A 20,002-nucleotide genomic window follows, 5' to 3' on the forward strand; every position below is an offset into this window, starting at 1 on the left:
GTTATGTTAGACCTAGAGGCTAATTCAGATTCAAGTTTGAGCTTTTTTTTTTCTTTTTTTTCTTTTTTTACAAATATGTCATAGGTGGAACTGTATATTCCCTACTGAATTACATTGGGGGGGTTATAATAGTTGTCTGTTTTTTGATGTTAGGATTATTCAGTAGATTCAATTATTGAATTAATTCAATTTAGCCACTAGAGGTCAGGACTTTGTTTTAAAAATAATAAGTACCATACTGGACTTCATGAAGGATCTAGACTTAAGTTTTGTAAAAGAGTGGAAAAATCTTTGTTAATGAGGTGTCATTAGGAATTCTTGGGTAAACCTTTTTGTCTCTTAAATATAAATGATGGTTGTCTTAAAAGGTTAAATATAGTTTTGCAATATAATTTTTCCATTTTAAACCATTTTCACTATATTAAAACTATATGTTTCCCAGATTTAAACACTTCTGTATCCTGGAAGTTTAATTCAGTTTGTATGCTGCTTTAGTTGTATACAATATTCTGCTTAAAATGGTAAAACGGGAAAAATAAGACAATAGGAAAAATGCTAGTGAAACCAAGCATGGAAAAAGGGGATGACAGTAAAGGAGAGGAGGAAGTAAGGCATGTCTGTGCCTACTGTGGGAATCTGCATCTGTGTTTCCTCCCGGGGATTGTGCACAGGTCTGCTTCCCAGTGCTGTCTCTGGAACTTTTTTTGAAACATTCCTGCTATTGAATGAATGGGTGGCCTTGAGGGTCCAAAGAAGTTCTTCAATTTAATCACAGTAATAATTTTTATTAGAGATGCTGATAGAGGTAGATATGTGTTTTTTTTGTTCTTTACAAGTGGGAGAAATTGAATTTAAGTAACACAACTATTATGGTAAATTGCTGCCCCAGAACATAATGTCAAAACAATAATGAGTATGAAAATAGCAGTAATTTATACATTTTGAGAATCACATCTTTACTTTGGTGAACTAAACCCAAATAATCTGGGGTTTAGATTCTGGCACTACTTTATTATGTCATCTTGTAATGTGACCACTTTGAGTGTCAGTTCACCTGTATATAAAGTGGGACCAATAAGAGCAAGGACTATATTAATAATATTGTATATTTGAAAGTTGCTAAGAAAGTAAATCTTAACATTTCTAATTTCAAGAAAAAAAATTGTAACTATGTGAGGTGATGGATTTTAACTAGCCTTTTATTATTATCTACAACTGGGCCTGATCTGAATCATGCTGAACTGTTTAAGTCTAGTTAAAATGGAGATACTTGGGTGGCTCAGTCAGTTAAGTGGCTGACTTTGGCTCAGGTCATGATCTCACTGTTTGTGGGTTCAAGCCCCACATCAGGCTCTGTGCTGACAGCTCGGAGTCTGGAGCCTGCTTTGGATTCTGTGTCTCCCTCTCTCTCTCTGCCCCTTCACCGCTTATACTCTATGTCTCAAAAATAAATATACATTAAAAAAAATTCTTGGGGTGCCTGGGTGGCTCAGTCGGTTAAGCGTCTGACTTCAGCTCAGGTCACGATCTCACGGTCTGTGAGTTCGAGCCCCGCGTCAGGCTCTGTGCTGACAGCTCAGAGCCTGGAGCCTGTTCCGATTCTGTGTCTCCCTCTCTCTCTGCCCCTCCCCGTTCATGCTCTGTCTCTCTCTGTCTCAAAAATAAATAAACGTTAAAAAAAAAAAAGAAAAAAATTCTTTAAGTCTAGTTAAAATGGTCTTAGGAATTTCTTAAATACTTAGCTAATGTATTTTTCACTTACTTAAAAATTGAAGTTTTAAAATTCTCTACTATCACCCTATATAATAAGTTCTCAGAAATTATTTTTGGAAGTATATCTCTTCTTTCCAGCCCATATCAGTATTAAACCTTTATATTTATTTTAACTACTTAGAAGAATGTTCTGAACTATTCATATGTGGAATTTAAGAAACACAACAGATGAACATAGGGGAAGGGAAGGAAAAATAAGATGAAAACAGAGAGGGAGGCAAACCATAAGAGACTCTTAAATACAACAACAAACTGAGGGTTGCTGGTGGGGTGTTGAGCATAACACACTCTACTTCCATCCACATTGTTGCAAATGGCATGATTTAATTCTTTTTGATCACCAAGTAATATTCCATTGTGTATATGTATACACACACACACCACATCTTCTTTATCCATTCGTCAGTCAATGGACATTTGGGCTCTTTCCATAATTTGGCTATTGTCAATAGTGCTGCTATAAACATTGGGATGCAGGTGTCTCTTCGAATCATCATTTTTGTATCCTTTGGATAAATACGTAGTAGTTTAATTGCTCGATTTTAGGGTAGTTCTATTTTTAATTTTTTGAGGAACCTCCATACTGGTTTCCAGAGTGACTGCACCACCAGCATTCCACCAGCAATGCAAGTGTTTCCCTTTCTCCACATCCTTGACAACATATGTTGTTTCCTGAGTTGTTAATCTTAGCAACTCTGACAAGTGTTAGGTGATATCTCATTATAGTTTTGATTTGTATTTCCCTTATGATGAGTGATGTTGAGCATCTTTTCATGTGTCTGTTAGCCATCTGGATGTCTTGTTTGACAATTTTCGGTTTGGTACTGGCAGAAAAACAGACACATAGATCAATGGAACAGAATAGTGAACCCAGATATGGACCCACAAATGTATGGCCAACTGGTCTTTGACAAAGCAGGAAAGACTATCCATTGGAAAAAAGAGTCTCTTCTGCAAATGGTATTTGGGAAACTGGACAGTGACATGCAGAAGAATGAACCTGGACCACTTTCTTACACCATACACAAAAATAAATTCAAAATGGATAAAAGTTCTAAATGTAAAACAGGAAACCATCAAAATCCTAGAAGAGGCAACAACATCTTTGATCTTGGCTACAACAACTTCTTACTAGACATGCCTCTGGAGGCTAGGGAAACAAAAGCAAAAATGAACTATTGGGACCTCATCAAGATAAAAATCTGCACTGCGAAGGAAACAATCAGCAAAACTAAAAGGCAACCGACTGAATGGAAGAAGTTATTTTCAGATGATAGATAAAGGGTTAGTATCCAAAATCTATAAAGAACTTATCAAACTGAACACCCAAAAAACAAATAATCTAATGAATAAATGGGCAAAAGACATGAACACTTTTGGAAAGAAGACATCTAGATGGCAGACATACTACATTTAAAGTAGCATGGTGTCTGGGTGGCACAATCGGTTAAATGTTCGACTCTTGACTTTGGCTCAGATCATGATCTCACAGTTCGTGAGTTCAAGCCCCACTTTGGCTCTGTGCTGATGGCTCAGAGCCTGCTTGGGATTCTGTCTCCCTCTCTGTCTGCTGCTCCCCAATTTGCTCTCCATCTCTTTCTCAAAATAAATAAACTTCAAAACCAATTCAAAAAAAATTTAAAAAGTAAAAAAGCATGGCCCTTGCAGTCATGAAATTATAGAGTTGAATTAAAATCTCTGCTTATAAAGATTAAATGAGGTTTGTCATCTGTCTCTTTATTCACCCATCCATCCATTGACCTATCCATCCACCCATTTATCCATCCATGTTGAATGGATGAGATTCACATAAAACATTGTAAGTCTTTAGTGTCGTGAAGAGACAGATAATAAATCAGGGTTCACAGTTCAATATAATTATAGTGTGTGTGAATGCTACATGAGTACAGTGGAGGAGATCTAAATCAGATTAGGGGTAGGTCTTTTCTCTGAGCACATGAAATCACTAATGTGAGTGCCCTAAGAAAACTGGGGACTGCTGGGTCATGCATTAAAAGAAAAAGAATACCCCATGTCTATTAAAATGAAGGTTCAGGGAAATTGGTTTTAAATAATACAATTATTTTAAAATTTAAAGAAATTTGAGCATGTTTATGTTCTGCCAATTGCAAGAGAGAGATTCCATATTCTAGAAAGAGAAAATCTTTGCTATCATTTAATAGGGTTCCTGAGTATGTTGAAGAGAAGGGATTACAATAAGTAAACTAAAGTGGGAAATAAAGTAGCCTGTGAAGGGTATTTGGAGCGACTGATGCATAAACACTCTGGTGTGTTTATGTTTGGATTGAGTAATATTTTAAGCACCTGGATTTTAGTTAATCCTGTTTCCCAAAGCAGTACTGTTCTCTGTATTTGTATAGCAGCCCAAGGAAGGCAAACAAAGATAGATTGCCAGCACTGAGGCTAAATCAGGTGTTCTTTTGTGTCAGGGTTACTGAGTTAAAGTTGTCTGTATTGGGATTTAAGCAGCATATCTTTCCCCTTTAATTTTCACTCTTAGGAAATGTTGATATGAACATGGGAAACTTAACCTGGAAGTTATAAAATATTCCGTGCTGAATTTTGTAAGAAAAGGGACCTTCATGTGGTAAGTAAAAAGAACATTGTAGGAGTAAAGGCTGTTAAATGTTGTAATAGCCTACCAAGAGGTTGTAGAATTTTCTTGTAAGAGCTTTAAACTTGCAATATAGATCCATTTAGATAACATTTTAGAACAGCCTCTGGCTTTGAGTACATGGTTAGTTATACTAATGTATTTTCTATGAACTAACTCAATCACTACTTTCCCCAAGAAGCCTTTCCTTAGCTATCCACTCAGATTTGATCATTTCTTCCTTGGTATCCTCATGTCACACAATCACAGCACCTATAAAATTTTAGGACAGTTCTTTAGGTATCTGTCTCCTTTTACTAGATTATAGTTCTCTGAGGGCAGAGTTATGTTTCAAGTTTCCAGTTTAGTGCTAGGTAAAAACATACAATCAATATTACATAAGTCCCCTACCTCTCATTCTAGCTAAATCTGTCATTTCATTCATTGTTCTAGGAGCTGGTCATGAACATTCCAATTTCTTGCGTTTATGCCATTTGCCTTATTTTGGAGTACACTTCCCTCTTCTGTATTTGTATGAGTCTTATGTGTTCTTCCAGACCCAGCACAAGTGTCACCTCTTTCATAGAGATCCCATGAGATTCAAGGCGTGTGTGAACATTCTTACCTTGGAAATTCTATAGCATTTATTTACAGATTTGGTAAATATGAGTGCATGTATCATGACTCCTCAATTTGTGAGCATCTAAAACACGGGGATCGTGCCTTATCTGTACTGTCCCAATGCCTAGCATGGTACTTTATTCAGAGTAGCTGGGGTAATGAGAGAGGTGTGAAAATGACTAATCTCCTCACTTAAGGAACTTACTGTTGAAGACACTGTTTCTAAAATCTGTACACAATGGAGAAAGGGGATCGACATTTCCAATACAATGAAATAATGATACAGCTTCCCATCCTTTATCCAGAATCCCTGAGGCCAGATTGTTTTGGAAATTAGAATTTTTCCTCTTCACTGGGGTAGTACTTTCCATTAATGATTCATAATAAATGAGTAAATAAAGACAGTAAAAATTATAACTATCCTCATGTCCATTCAGATCAGGTTTTAGTTAATAAAGTGAACCTTGATAATCTGAATTGCATAGACTGTGAAGTCAAATTGTTTGTCTGATGATTAATCTGTAAGTCATATTGTTGACCTTGTAAATTGGTCACTGTCTGAAATTTATCCTCTGCAGTCTATTTAGTGTTCTTTTTAGTTTCAGTGGGGAGTAGCCATATTAATATAAATGTCATAAGAAGACTTTAAAACAGGACTTCAGTATTCTACAAACAACAATTCTTAGAGTTTGGCTAACCCAAACATGTAGAGTAATATGTATGTCTTATTATTTTTTTTTGTGGGAATTCTGATAAGAATTTTTAAGGCTCAAAAGAAACTACCTGTTCAAATAGAGTGAGCCTGAAAGAGAATAAACTTCTAAAGTGGAAAAAACTTTTGAGTTAATTGACTCAGGAGCACACTGATGCTTTTCTGTTTTTTTAAATGTTTAAAGAGGATTTAGAAATTAACTGCATTTCTATTTGACCTGAACTGTATACAACATTTTTAACTTTCAGCCTCTACTCTTCTTGGCTAGAGTTTAATATATTTTCGAATCCAACATTTATGGGTTTAGTTGAGCAATCTCTCTTGGAATGTATTTAGGTCAGTTTATTTATTCACAAAAATGAAGTCACTGCCATATGGAAGTATTTAGTGTAGTTTTTAACTAATACATTGAAACAATGAAACCTAGAAAGCATTTTTATCAAGTTAAAATATTCAACCACAAAGGTTTCTTCTTTTCACTTTTATCATAAAATTGCTCCTAGGAATTGTGCTATAGTATAAAATTTGCTTTTTCAAAATTTGCTTTTTGGAGATTTTATTTTTAAAAATGAAAAAAAAAATCAAACTTTGATAGGGTGGACCCCACACAAGATAGTGACTCAACTGGACTTTTAAAAAAACCTAAAAGAGGATCAACCGAAAGAGTGGAGGAGAGAGATTAGAGGTGATAGATGAGGAGGAAGAGGAGGTACTGAGTGGTGAGGAGAGATGGTGAGGAGTCTGGATTGAATACAGTGGCAGTGGATCTGGGAATACATTTTAACACATTATTAGGAGCCCCATGATAAAGTGTGACTGAGGACTATTTTAGCCAGATCCATGAAAGCCAAATGGTTTTAACCTGGGACTGTGAAAACAAAGTCAGCATCAGATTCAAGAGGCTCTGTGAACCTCTTGAAAAGAAGCAATGGATTATGATAGTAGATCAAAGATAGTTGGTAAAGGAGAAAGGGACAGTTTGATAGAAATGGGGAAATTTGGAAGGGATGCGTATAGGTTGTGATAGGTAATATGTTAAGCCTTACTATTGGTCTCAGGCTGTTGACAATAATACCCAGTAGGTTTTGTGTATATTTCATGGCCTAATCATGAAAGAGTAAGATGGATCATGTTAACAAACCCAAGGTGGCTTTACCTCTATATTAGGACCAGACCAGTCACTCTGCATATCTGTGTGGCCACACCTCTTCACAAGTTACTTGAAGGCAGCATAGTGTTTAAAAATGTTGACTACTTGAGGGGCTCCAGGGTGGCTCAGTCAGTTAAGCGCCCAACTTTGGCTCAGGTCGTGGCTCAGGTCATGCTGTCATGGTTCGTCAGTTTGAGCTCATGTTGGGCTCTGTGCTGACAGCTCGGAGCCTGGAGCCTGCTTCGGATTCTGTGTCTCCCTCTCTCTCTGCCCCTCCACCGCTCACACTCTGTTACTCTACTTTCTCTCTCAAAAATAAATAAACATTAAAAAAATGTTGACTAATTGGGACTCTTAGCACAGTTATTTAGCTAGTTGAGGTTAAAAAAAAAGAGGGAAAAGAAAGAACATAATTTCTGTGCCACTGTAAAGTATATAATGGTGGGGAAATATTTTCCCTTCCTAAAAAGTAACTATGGAGTTATTGTATGAGAATGGAGATAAATTGGTCTGGATTCTTTTCCTTACAAGTGATACAAACCTAACTTGAACCAGATTAGGCAATAGAAGAATATTTATTGGTTCACATAACAGAAAAGTACAGGAGTTTACTGCTTTAGGCATGGCTGTCTCCAGGTGCTTAAATGATGTTATCAGGTATCTGTTTCTTTTTTTCATCACCTGGCTCTATTCTTTTTTTTTTTGTTTGTTTTCTTTTTTACAATAATTTTTTATTGAGGTAAAATTGGTATTTCACATCATATTAGTTTCAGGTATACAACATACTATTTTGGTATTTGTATTTACTACACAGTGATCACCACAATAAGTCTAGTTATCATCTGTCACTATACAGTAATCCCTTTCACTCCTTTTGCCCACCTCCCAACCCCCTTTCCCTCTGACAATTATAAATCTGTTATCTCTATGAGTTTTGATTTGTTTTACTTTGTTTTGTTTTTATTACATGTATAAGTGAAATTATAATGGTATCTGTCTTTCTCTGTCTGGCTTATTTTACTTAGCATAATACCCTCAAGCTCCATCCATGTTGTCACAAATGGCAAGACCACTTCTGTTTTTATGGCTGACTAGTATTCCATTGTTTATATATATCACAACTTCTTTATCCATTTATCTATTGATGAACACATAGGTTGTTTCCATATCATGGCTATTGTAACTAATACTTCAATAAACATAGGGGAACATATATTATTTTTCAATTAGTGTTTCTGTTTTCTTCAGATAAATACCCAGAAGCAGAATAGCTGGACCATATGGTAGTTCTATTTTTAATTTTTTGAAGAACCTTTATACTGTTTTCCATAGTGGATGAACTAATTTTCATTCCTGCTAACAGTGTATGAGGGTTCTCTTTTCCCCATATCGTCAACACTTGTTTTTGATTTTAGCCATTCTCACAGGTGTGAGTTGATATCTCATTGTGGTTTTTATTTGCATTCCCCTGATGATTAGTGACGTTGAGCATCGTTTCATATGCCTGTTGTCCATCTGTATGTCTTCTTTGGCAAAATGCCTCTGCCCATTCAATCCTCTGCCCATTTTTTAAAAAGTTTTTATTTTAATCACCAGGTACTTATTGCAACAAGTGTGCTCCTTAATCCCCATCACCTATTTCACCCATCGCCCCCTCCTTCCCTCTGGTAACCATCAGTTCTCTATAGCTAAGAGTCTGTTTCTTGGTTTGTCTATCTCTTTCTTTTTTTTCCCCCTTTGCTCATTTGTTTTGTTTCCTAAATTCCACATATGAGTGAAATCATATTGTATTTGTCTTTCTCTGACTGATTTATTTCACTTAGCATTAAACTTTCTAGCTCCATCTGTGTTGTTGCAAATGGCAAGGCTTCTTTCTTTTTATGGCTGAATAATATTCCATTGTATCTATATACCACATTTCCTTTATCCCTTTATCAATCAACGGACCTATAGGCTGTTTCCATATCTTGACTATTGTAAATAATGCTGCTGTAAACATATGGGTGCATGTCTCCCTTTGAATTAGCGTTTTTGTATTCTTTGGGTAAATGCCCAGTAGTGCAATTGCTGGATCATAGAGTAGTTCTATTTTTAACTTTTTGAGGAATCTCCATGACTGTTTTCCAGAGTGACTGCGCTAGTTTGCATTCCCACCAACAATACATGAGTGTTCTTTTTTCTCCATCTCCTCGCCAGTACTTGATGTCTCCTCTGTTTTTATTTTAGCAATTCTTTTTTTTTAATGTTTATTTATTTTTGATACAGAGAGAGACAGAGCACAAGTGGGGGAGAGGCACAGAGAGAGGGAGACACAGAATCTGAAGCAGGCTCCAGGCTCTGAACTGCCAGCACAGAGCCTGATGTGGGGCTCGGAACTCACAAACCATGAGATCGTGACCTGAGCAGAGTCAGCTGCTCAACTGACTGAGCCACCCAGGTGCCACATGATTTTAGCAATTCTGAAATGTGTGAGGTGATATCTCATTGTAGTTTTCATTTGCATTTCTCTGGTGATAAGAAATAATGAGCATCTTTTTATGTGTCTGCTGGTCATCTGGATGTTTTCTTTGGAGAAATGTCTGTTCATGTCTTCTGCCAATTAAAAAAAAGTTTATTTATTTATTTCAAGAGAGAGAGAGAGAGAATAAAAGAGAGTTGGGGGACGGGAAGAGAGAGAATAGAGAGAGAACCCCAAGCGGGCTCTGCAGTGTCAGAGTGAAACCTAATGTGGGGCTTGATCTCACAAACCATGACATGACCTGAGCTGAAATCAAGAGTTGGGCACTTAACTGACTGAGCCACCCAGGCACCCCTTCTATCCATTTTTAATTAGATTATTTGTTTTTTGGGTGTTGAGTTGTGTGAATTTCTTTGTATATTTTGGATACTAACCCTTTCTCTGCCCATTTTTTAAAATTTTTTTTAACATTTATTTATTTTTGAGACAGAGAGAGACAGAGCATGAACGGGGGAGGGGCAGAGAGAAAGGGAGAAACAGAATCTGAAACAGGCTCCAAGCTCTGAGCTGTCAGCACAGAGCCTGACGCGGGGCTCAAACTCACGGACTGTGAGATCATGACCTGAGCCGAAGTCAGACGCTTAACTGACCAAGCCACCCAGGCGCCCCTCTCTGCCCATTTTTTAAATTGGATTTTGTTGTTGTTGTTGTTGTTGTTGTTGTTGTTATTGAGTTGCATGAGTTTTTTGTTTGCTTTTTGTTGCTTCATTTTTAAATTTAAATTCCAGTTAGTTAACATACAGTGTAATATTAGTTTCAGGTGTAGAGTTTAGTGATTCATCAGTTACATACAACACCACCCCATGCTCATCACAAGTGCCCTCCTTAATACTCATCACCTGTTTAGCCCAGCCCCCCTACCCACCTCCCCTCCACCAACTCTGTTCTCTATAGTTAAGAGTCTGTTTTATGAAGTATGAGTTCTTTATATACTTTGGATATTAGTCCCTTATCAGATGTATGATTTAAAAATATTTTCTCCCATTCAGAACTTTGCCTTTTTATTCTATTGATGGTTTTGCTGTGCATAAACCTTGTAGCTTAGTATAGTCCCATTTGTTTATTTTAGCTTACATTGACATTGCCTTTACAGTCAGATCCAAAAAAATATTGTCAAGAGTGATGTCAAGGAACTTACTGCTGATGTTTTCTTCTAGGATTTGTATGGTTTCAGGTCTTACATTCAAATCTTTAACCCATTTTGAGTAAATTTGGGTGCAGTGTAAGATAGTGGTCCAGTTTCATTCTTTTGCATGTGACTGTTCAGTTTTTCTAGCATCATTTATTGAAGAGACTGTCTTTTCCCCATTGCATAGTCTTGTCTCCTTTGTTGTAAATTAATTGACCATATATGTGTGGATTTATTTCTGAGTTCTCTGTTGCGTTCCATTTATCTATGTATCTGTTTTTTAAAAAATATCTATCATCTATCTATCTATCTATCTATCTATCATCTATTTTTGAGAGAGAGAGTGTGCACACAAGCAGGGGAGTAGCAGAGGAAGAGAGAGAGAAAAGCTTAATTATGCTCCATACCCAACATGGAGCTCAACGTGGTGCTAGATTTCACAACTGTGAAATCATGAACTGAGCCAAACTCAAGTCAGATGGTTAACCAACTGAGCCACCCACATGCTCCTATGTGTCTGTTTTTATGCCAATACCATACTGTTTTGATTACTGTATCTTTGTAGTATAGTTTGAAATCAGGGAACATCATTCCTCCAGCTTTGTTCTTTCTCAAGGTTTCTTTGGCTACTATTTGCTGTCTTTTATGGTTCCATAAAGATTTATAATTATTTGTTTTAGTTCTGTGAAAAATTCCATTGGAATTTTGATAGGGATTGCACTGAATCTATAATTGCTTTGGGTAGTATGGACATTTTCACAGTATGAATTCTTCTAATCAATGAGAATAGAATATCTTTCTGTGTGTGGTTACTTTCATCAATGTTTCATAATTTCTTTCATCATTGTTTTAATATTTTCCAGTGTATAGGTCTTTCACTTCCTTGGTTAGATTTATTCCTATGTATTTTATTCTTTTTGATGCCATTGTAAATGGCATTGTTTTCTTAATTTCTCTTTCTGATATTTAGTTATTAGCATATACAAATGCAAACAATTTCTGTATATTGGTTTTGTACCCTGCAATTTTACTGAATTCATTTATTCCAGTAGTTTTTTGGTAGAGTCTTTACAGTTTTATATATATAGAATCATATCATCTGCAAATAATGACTGTTTTACCTCTTTCTTTCCTATCTGGATGCCTTTTGTTTCTTCTTTTTGCCTACTTTCCATGGTAGGACTTCCAGTACTATACTGAATAAAAATGGTGAGAGCGGGCATCTGTGTCTTGTTCCTGATTAGAGGAAAAGCTTTCAGCTTTTCACAATTGAGTGTGATATTTACTGTGGGTTTTTCATATGTGGCCTTTATTATGTTGAGCTGTGTTCCTATTACCAATTTTTTGAGAATTTTATCATAAGTGGATGTTGCATTTTTTCAAATGCTTTTTCATAATCTATTGAAATGATCTTATGATTTTTATATTTCATTTTGTTAATGTGATATATCACATTGATTGACTTGTGGATGTTGAACCATCCTTGAATCCCTGGAATAAAACTCACTTGATCATGGTGTATGATCCTTTTAATGTAAAATCTCACCTGATCATGGTGTATGATCCTTTCAATGTCTTGTCGAATTTGGTTTGCTAATATTTTGTTGAAGAATTTTGCATTTACGTTCATCAGGGTCTATTTTCTTTCGGCTTAATTTCTATGTCAGGTTCTCTTTCAAATTGTAGGAAATATGGTCCCTAATATATTCAGACCCAAGTGATCCTTAAATCTCTAGTATACTCTCTGCTTTCTTTTGCATCTGTATTAATCTCTGAAAAAAAAAAGACTCTGAGTTTTCTTCCTTGGTATAGGTGCTTACCCTGGACTAATCAACCATCCGTTGAGTCTGGGGAAATAGGATACTCTGTCTGGCAAGCTTGGATCTTGTGGCTGTTTTTTGGGGTGAAAGTGATGAGGCCTGATGATTGACAGCCCCACAGGAATCACATGGAATGGAGTATGTAGGGCCTCTTAAAGGAAAGAATGTTAGGCTGAAATTAACCAGAAGAGGGCTTAATAGTCTTAAAAGCAATTTAACAAAATAATATTGGTATTTGGGAGATTGGGAAGGAGAGAAACCTAATAAATGCTCATCAATTACAAAGGGATTTGGGAAAAAACAGAATAATTCAGGACTGAGTCAAAGCTTAAGGAAAGAAAAAGCCTAGCTAGATAATTTCTGGACAATGCTCAGGGATCTCTGGATATACTAGCAGTTTAGAATGGCTTTAAAGTTATTAGTAGTTTGATCTGTTGTTAAAAGACTTAGGCCTGACTCTGAGAAACAAAAATCTAGCCAACCTAGGAATAGGGATTTATCTTTCTTACTTGTGTGTAGCAGCAGGCAGGTCTGTGTTAAATGGGACAGAACTTTTTAGTTCATATAAGCAATAGTGATGCAGCAGATGATATGTCTTGTAGAGACAAATTCAAGTTCTAGGGAGAAAGGAAGGGACTTGTAGAATAAAAGGTACCCTGGGTTTGGGAAGTCAGAGAGAGAGTAAGAATGGGGCTAACAACATTATAAGTGAATCTGGACACTAAGGCAGAGGCAGTTTGCTTTCTTTCTATAGATTCTCACTTTTGCTGAGTCTTTCGACTTGGTCAGCAGTTAAACAGACTCCAGGCTCCTTTCCAGACTCACTACTGAGTCAGGGTTTCTGAACAAGGGCATGGGAATCTGAATTTTTACAAGTGCCAGCCAAGCCTAAGTTGCTTTAAGGCCCATGGCCATAGGGAAGATAAGGACATTCAGTTCACATTGACTTTTAGGAAATGTATGGGTCGAATGACACAAGTCTGACTAGAAAATGGAACTATTTAACAAAGATATTATAAGCTCTGCTACTACACTATCTTTCCCAGTCTCCTTCTAGTTTTGTCCCCTCTATCACATGACAACACCCATTTCATTAAATATCAAGGTAAGAGGGAAAATTGTGGAACTTATTTTCTGACTGATGTTCCAAAGTTCCTAGCACCATTCCAGGCTTTCCAATATTAAGTTTAACAGAATGCTTTTGAAGATTTCTTCTCATATTAGTTTTATAAATTAGAGGACTGGATTCTTACCATATAGCTATTGACCTGAAGGTGTGTGTAGAGTGAGGAATGCAAAAGTAAAAATACTCTTTTTTTTTTTTTTAATTTTTTTTAACGTTTTTTATTTATTTTTGAGACAGAGAGAGACAGAGCATGAACGGGGGAGGGTCAGAGAGAGGGAGACACAGAATCTGAAACAGGCTCCAGGCTCTGAGCTGCCAGCACAGAGCCCGACGTGGGGCTCGAACTCATGGACCGCAAGATCATGACCTGAGCCGAAGTCGGCTGCCCAACCGACTGAGCCACCCAGGTGCCCCAAAAGTAAAAATACTCTTAAACCATTTTAGGATTCAAGGCAAAAGAGAACAATCATTGCAGAGAATTTGTGCCAATTCAAGGCTCTAAGGAGATAATGGTAAACTTGGGCTTTCAACACAAAGAAATATTTGAAAATTTCCTATTGTGATGGTTAATTTTATTTGCCAACTTGGCTGGACTAGATATTTGGTCAAACATTGTTCTGGGTGTTTGTATGGAGGTGTTTTTGGATGGGATTAATATTTAAATCTTTGGATTATGAGTAAAGCAGATTGCCTTCCATATGTGGTTGGGCTTCATCCAATCATTTGAAGGCCTGAAGAGAACCAAGACTGATCTTCAAGCAAGAAGGAAACTAACTACCTTTGGACTTTAACTGAAGCTCTTCCCTGGGATCACTGGCTTGCTGGCCTACTCTAAAGATTTTGGTCTTGTCAAGCCTCCATAATCACATGAACCAATTCCTTAAAATAAATCATCTATATCTATATATAAACACACACACACATACATATGTATATAGGTGTACACACACACACACACACACACACACACACACACACACACGTATCCTATTGGTTTGGTTTCTCTGGAAACCCTAATACATCTATCAATGTACTTAATTATTTCCAGTTTTGGTTGAATGCTAGGATTTGCAGAATCAAGACTAATAACCTCAAATCCTTAATTCTCTGTCCTTTCCCTGCAATACTGAAACTAGAGCTAACTAAGGACCATCCTTAATGACCTGTTTTTGGTGTTCTTCCCAATGTGCCATGGTGTCCTGGTAGACTGTGAATGAGATACAGATGTGTCCCCAGACAGTGAACCCCACAGTCCTCAGTGTGGTAAGGTGGAACCAGCCCTATCAGGAACCTCTAGTAGTCACCCCTAGCAGTAAACCCCTGGCCAGAGTTCTTCCAGGACCTTCATGAGCCAACTGTACTCTGGTAGCCTCTCCCATGGTCCCTGAAGGTTCTAATGGGATGGATATCATCTGACATTTGCTTCTTCATCAGGGAGGCCCTTTACTTTTTGGACATTACTTTAGCAGCCAGTTGCAAAATACACTCCTTCCCCGTCAAAGATAGGGAGCAAGTGAAACTTCTGAAGGAGGCTTAATGGTGTTTCTTCCAAGTATGGAACTGATTGGGGTCAGAAATTCAGGATGCACAGAGGCAGCCTAGTGATACAGCCCAGCCATTCTGTGTGATAGGCAGCTTCTGAAACTTCTGAAATGGCTCCCGATGATCCCCACTTCCTGTTCTTCTTGTGTAATCCCTTCCCCTTGGATATGGGCTGGGTATAGTGATATGTTTTTCACGATGACAATACTACAAAAGTGATGGATGTCACTTATGAGATTAGGTTATAAAAGACTGTGACTTCCATCTAGCTGCCATCCATATTCTTTGCTCTCTCTGATGAAGCCAGCTAAAATGTTGTGAGTTGTCCTATGGAGAGGCCCACATGGCAAGGAACTGAGAGAGGCCTAGGCCAGCAGCTCATGAGGAACCAAATACTGTTCAAAACTACATGTATGAACTTGGGTGCTTCTTCGGGTCAGCCTCAGTTGATTGCAGCCCTAACACCCACCTTGATTGGAGCCTTGTGAGAGACCAAAGCCAGAGAAAACAGTGCAGTTTCCTGACCCACAGAAATAGATGCAGCAATAAATATCTGGTACACTGGAAAAGTGACTCATCAATCCCAGGAAGCTGGAACTTTGGGAATCCCAGTGGAATTGGTAGGCCATGGTCATAGAAGGAGTAGCTGCAGGATAGCTGAGAATAAAAAAGAAGCTGAGTTTAGTGATTGCCTCAAGAGACCCTGAGGAGGTGCATAAAATGTATCTGATACATAGGCCAAATTTTACATTCTCAGAGGCTTTGCAGTATGGTGAAAAGGATCTGACCAGATCCTATGGTCAGAAAGAAGTAATAAGTTCAAATCCCAGCTCTGTCATGAGTTACTTAATTTGTCTTAACCTCAGTTTTTTTCTTAGTGAGGTGGAAATAATAACACCTCCTCTTTAGGGGATTGGCTGAGCTGCACGTGTAGCACTGTGCCTGACACAAGTGGTTCACAGCAATTGTCTTTAATCATGTAGATTATAGACTGTGTAATGTTTGGTGACTTGAACAATTTCTCCTTGTTGAATTTTTTTTCCAGTCAGCCTTATCTTATTTATGTTTCTAAGACACCAGGGTTTTTTCTCCTCCAATCTTCCTGGCTATCCTTTACCTTTGCTGGTTTCTGTTTTACCATCTGCTCCTTTACTTTTTGTTTTCTCCAGTATTCCATCATTAGCCATAATTTTCCTGAGCAATATTAACACTAGGGGAAATATTCTTTACTATCGTCAAGTTCATTCTGGTCATAAATAAGAGCTTCCATTAATACTTTCATCCATTTAGAAGCACTCATTGGGAATAAGCTTTCATTGTTCTCCATACCTCTAATCTGCTCTTGTGCCCAGGAGTGGGAGTGACCACTTTTTGGTGAGATTGGGAAAAGGAGTTCAGTGTATAGCCTAGCTTCTGGTTTTCCAGAGTTATCTCTCTCTTTCCTTCCTACCTCTTTCTCTTCCTCTTCATCTTCTGTCCCCAGATCTTTTGTTGGTCTTCTCTTTTTGAAGGTAAGCATATCAGACAAGCCTGGAATTGTCCAAATTAAGCAGGTAAGCTCAATTATGTTTAAAATTAAAGAAATACAGGGGCACCTGGGTGGCTCAGTCAGTTGAGTGTCCAACTTTGGCTCAGGTCATGATCTCACAGCTCATGAGTTCAAACCCCACGTTGGGCTCTGTGCTGACAGCTCAGAGCCTGGAGCCTGCTTTATATTCTGTGTCTCCCTCTCTCTCTGTCCCCTGCCCCTGCCTGCTCACACTCTGTCTCTCCTTCAAAAATAAATAAACATTCAAAAACTTTTAATGAAAGAAATACAGAGTCAGAATAAATATTGTTGACACAAGGGCTTTAAGAATTCAAACTATAAGTCTGTGGCATTTGCCATTCATTTCAGATAAGAAAGATTAAGGAAAGACCAAGTTTTATTTTTAATCTAATGTTATAACCTATAATATTAAGACTATGTTAACGTCAAGGCTTATTCAAATGTTTGCTGTGGGAAATTGTGTTGGCTCGCTAAAGTTACAAGCTGCTTTTGTCCTAGGAAATTGCATTTGCTCACCACTTTGAGATAATTAGCCCACTGACTATGACCTCATTGCTGTTGCTAAAACTCATCTTACCCATATTTAAACTCCAGATTCTCTTCAGATAAGAAACTACCTCAGATTCTGTCTAGATTTTAATTGTTGCTACTTGTATAGTTAAACTGCCAAATCTCATTCCTACACAGTTCCAAATGAGGTCCCAATATAGTTTTTCTAATAATAAAGGATATATATTTATTTCAATTCCTACCTTATAGTTTTCTATATATCTTGATCAATTCTGAATCTGGAGAGGAGGTCTATGATAAATTGGTCTTTTTGAAGCCCAAGTTAAATTCATTTGGGGACTTGTTTTCATTGTAACATGCCATGTACGGTTGGAGAAGAGGGCATGATATTATAACATGATCCCATACTAACATTTACATAACCTACAGGATATCACCAAGATAGCAACATAGGCTTTTTTCTGAATTTCCCTCCTCTCACTGCACTATATATACAGCTACACATGGATCAATACCCTGAGAGAAATCCAGAAACTAGTTGAATGACTCCTACATGTTGGGTGGCTGAGGAAATACCAACAATGAAGTGGGTAGGGAAGGCTGAGACACACTCTGACCATGAATCACAGCCTTGGAGCAGTCTCACGGAAGTTTAACAAACAAAGGAGCAATTATCAGGGATATAAGCACTCCTCATGGCTATCTCTGTGGACTCAGTGCAGAGAGAGCAGACAAAATTGCCCTCCAGTTTTTCCATGGAAGGGATTTGATTTCGTACTTTGCCAGCTGCTGTCTGAGGGTCTAGTTTCTATTTAAACCACATTTAGGTGCTGACTGGATACCTTCCTGGAGCCTGAAAGAGCTAGAGAGCACTTTCCCTACCTTCTCCCTTTTACTTGTTCCTTCAGTAAAACCATGTTACCAGCTTCTCCCAGGAAATGGCTTGCACACACATCTAGTACCCCCCACGGTTATGGCTGCCACCCAAGGGACTGTTTCCCAAATGACCCAACCCTAGGAACTTATAGGGCTCAACATTCATGAATCACCTAGGACCACATAAAACAAAGAGGCAGTTCTATTTGGCCACAAACAGCCCGAACAACTTTTCCCTCTGGCTTATCACAGAGTGAATATGCAAAAAAAATTATTTTTTATAATATATTTTATAATATAAAATATTATAATATAATTAATATATTAATATAATATAAAATATTATAATATAAAATATAAAATATTATAAAATATAATATAATATATTTTAATTTATCTCTAATAAGTGCTAATCTCCAACTTTCCCTGCTGTTGCCTGAAGGTTGAGCTTCCAATTATCCTCCATTGGGGAGCTAAGGGGGTAAGCAGTTAGTAGTTCTCTGGGAACTTGAACAGGTATATTAGTATTTCCCACACTTTGGGACACTGACAGTCTTGGCACACCCACAATGACTGGGAACCACTAAGAACAAAGATGCCAGCTTGAACAATCACAAGCTGGATTAGTTGGTTAAGTGTCTGACTTCAGCTCGGGTCATGATCTCAAGGTTCGAGAGGCAACCAGGAACTTAGATGAGGCTGACTGATAAAGTTCACCTCCTACATGAGGGCAGACCATCAAAACTGGGAGAGGTGTCTGCTATGTCTAATGCTCAGAAACTAACAGAGGTTATAGCAAGATGAAGAAACTGAGGAATATATCCCAAACAAATGAACAAGATAAATTTACAGAAATTGATCTTAATGAAATGGAGTTAAATGATTTACCCAATAGAGAGTTCAAAATAGTTGTACATAAAGATGCTCACAAGATCAGGAGAGGAATCCATGACCAAAGTGAGGATTTTAACAAGTAGATAGAAATATAAGAAAATCAAAGAGAAATCATAGAGTAGAAGATGATAACTGAACTGAAAAATTCAGCAGAGGGGTTCTATAGCCCAGTAGATGAAATGGAAGAAAGGATCAATGAACTTGAAGACAGGGCAGTGGTGGGAAGTGGAATTCACCTAATCAGAGGAGCAAAAATGAAAAAAGAGTGAAGATAGCTTAAGGACTAATGAAGAACTGTCAAGCATACTCATATATACATTATAGAGGTCCCAGAAAGAGAAAAGGGAGAGTTTCTCTTTCTCCAAAAGAACTCTTTTTTGAAGAGTTCCAAAAAAGATCTATCTAAAGAGCCCCAATCTGAAACATATTAAAATTAAAGAGAGAATCTTAAAAGCAGCAAAAGAAAAACTTTTTACATATAAGAGAACATCTCCTTTCTCCTCCTTCCCCTGTAAGATTGTAAGCTGATATTTCAGCAGGATCCTTGGAAACCAGAGGTGAATAGGATGATATATTCAAGCGCTGAGAGAACCTGCCAACCAAGAATACTTCACTTAGCCTAGTTGTTCTTCAGAATTGAGGGAGAGATAAAGAGTTTTTAAGACAAACAGAAATTAGGGTTCATCACCGCTAGACTAGCCTTATAAGAAATGTTAGGGTTCTTCAAACTGAAATTAGAAGGTGTTAATGGTTACATTAAATATATGAAAGTAGAAAGCTTACTGATAAAGGAAAACAGGTAGTTAAATACATAATACTCTAATGTTGTTAAGGTGGTAGATAAACTGTGTATAACTCTAGCATAGAGATTAAGAGACAATGGTATTAAAATTAATATTATGGGGTGCCTGGGTGGATTAGTTGGTTAAGTGTCTGACTTCAGCTCAGGTCATGATCTCATGGCTCTTTGGTTAAGGCCCATGTTGGTCTCTGTGCTGACAGCTTGCTCAGAGCCTGGATCCTGCTCTGGATTCTTTGTCTCCTTCTCTCTCTGCCCCTCCCCCACTCGTACTCTATCTCTCTCTGTCTCTCAAAAATTAATAAATGTGAAAAAATTAATATTACTATGATGATTTTATAAATGGATACATAACATAAAAAACATGTA

General features: G+C 37.4%; 1 long non-coding RNA gene across 2 annotated transcripts in view; it reads left to right on the forward strand.

Moving 5' to 3' along the window:
• LOC102949684 overlaps positions 1–20,002 on the forward strand; it is a 245,823-nt gene that overhangs the window by 36,911 nt on the left and 188,910 nt on the right. For both annotated transcript variants that reach the window (XR_447058.2, XR_006208552.1), the window contains exon 3: positions 4,295–4,381. This is a non-coding gene — a long non-coding RNA (uncharacterized LOC102949684). The remainder of the gene's footprint in view (positions 1–4,294; positions 4,382–20,002) is intronic.

This window comes from Panthera tigris, chromosome A1 (assembly GCF_018350195.1).
Source record: "Panthera tigris isolate Pti1 chromosome A1, P.tigris_Pti1_mat1.1, whole genome shotgun sequence".
NCBI classification, from domain to species: Eukaryota; Metazoa; Chordata; class Mammalia; order Carnivora; family Felidae; genus Panthera; species Panthera tigris.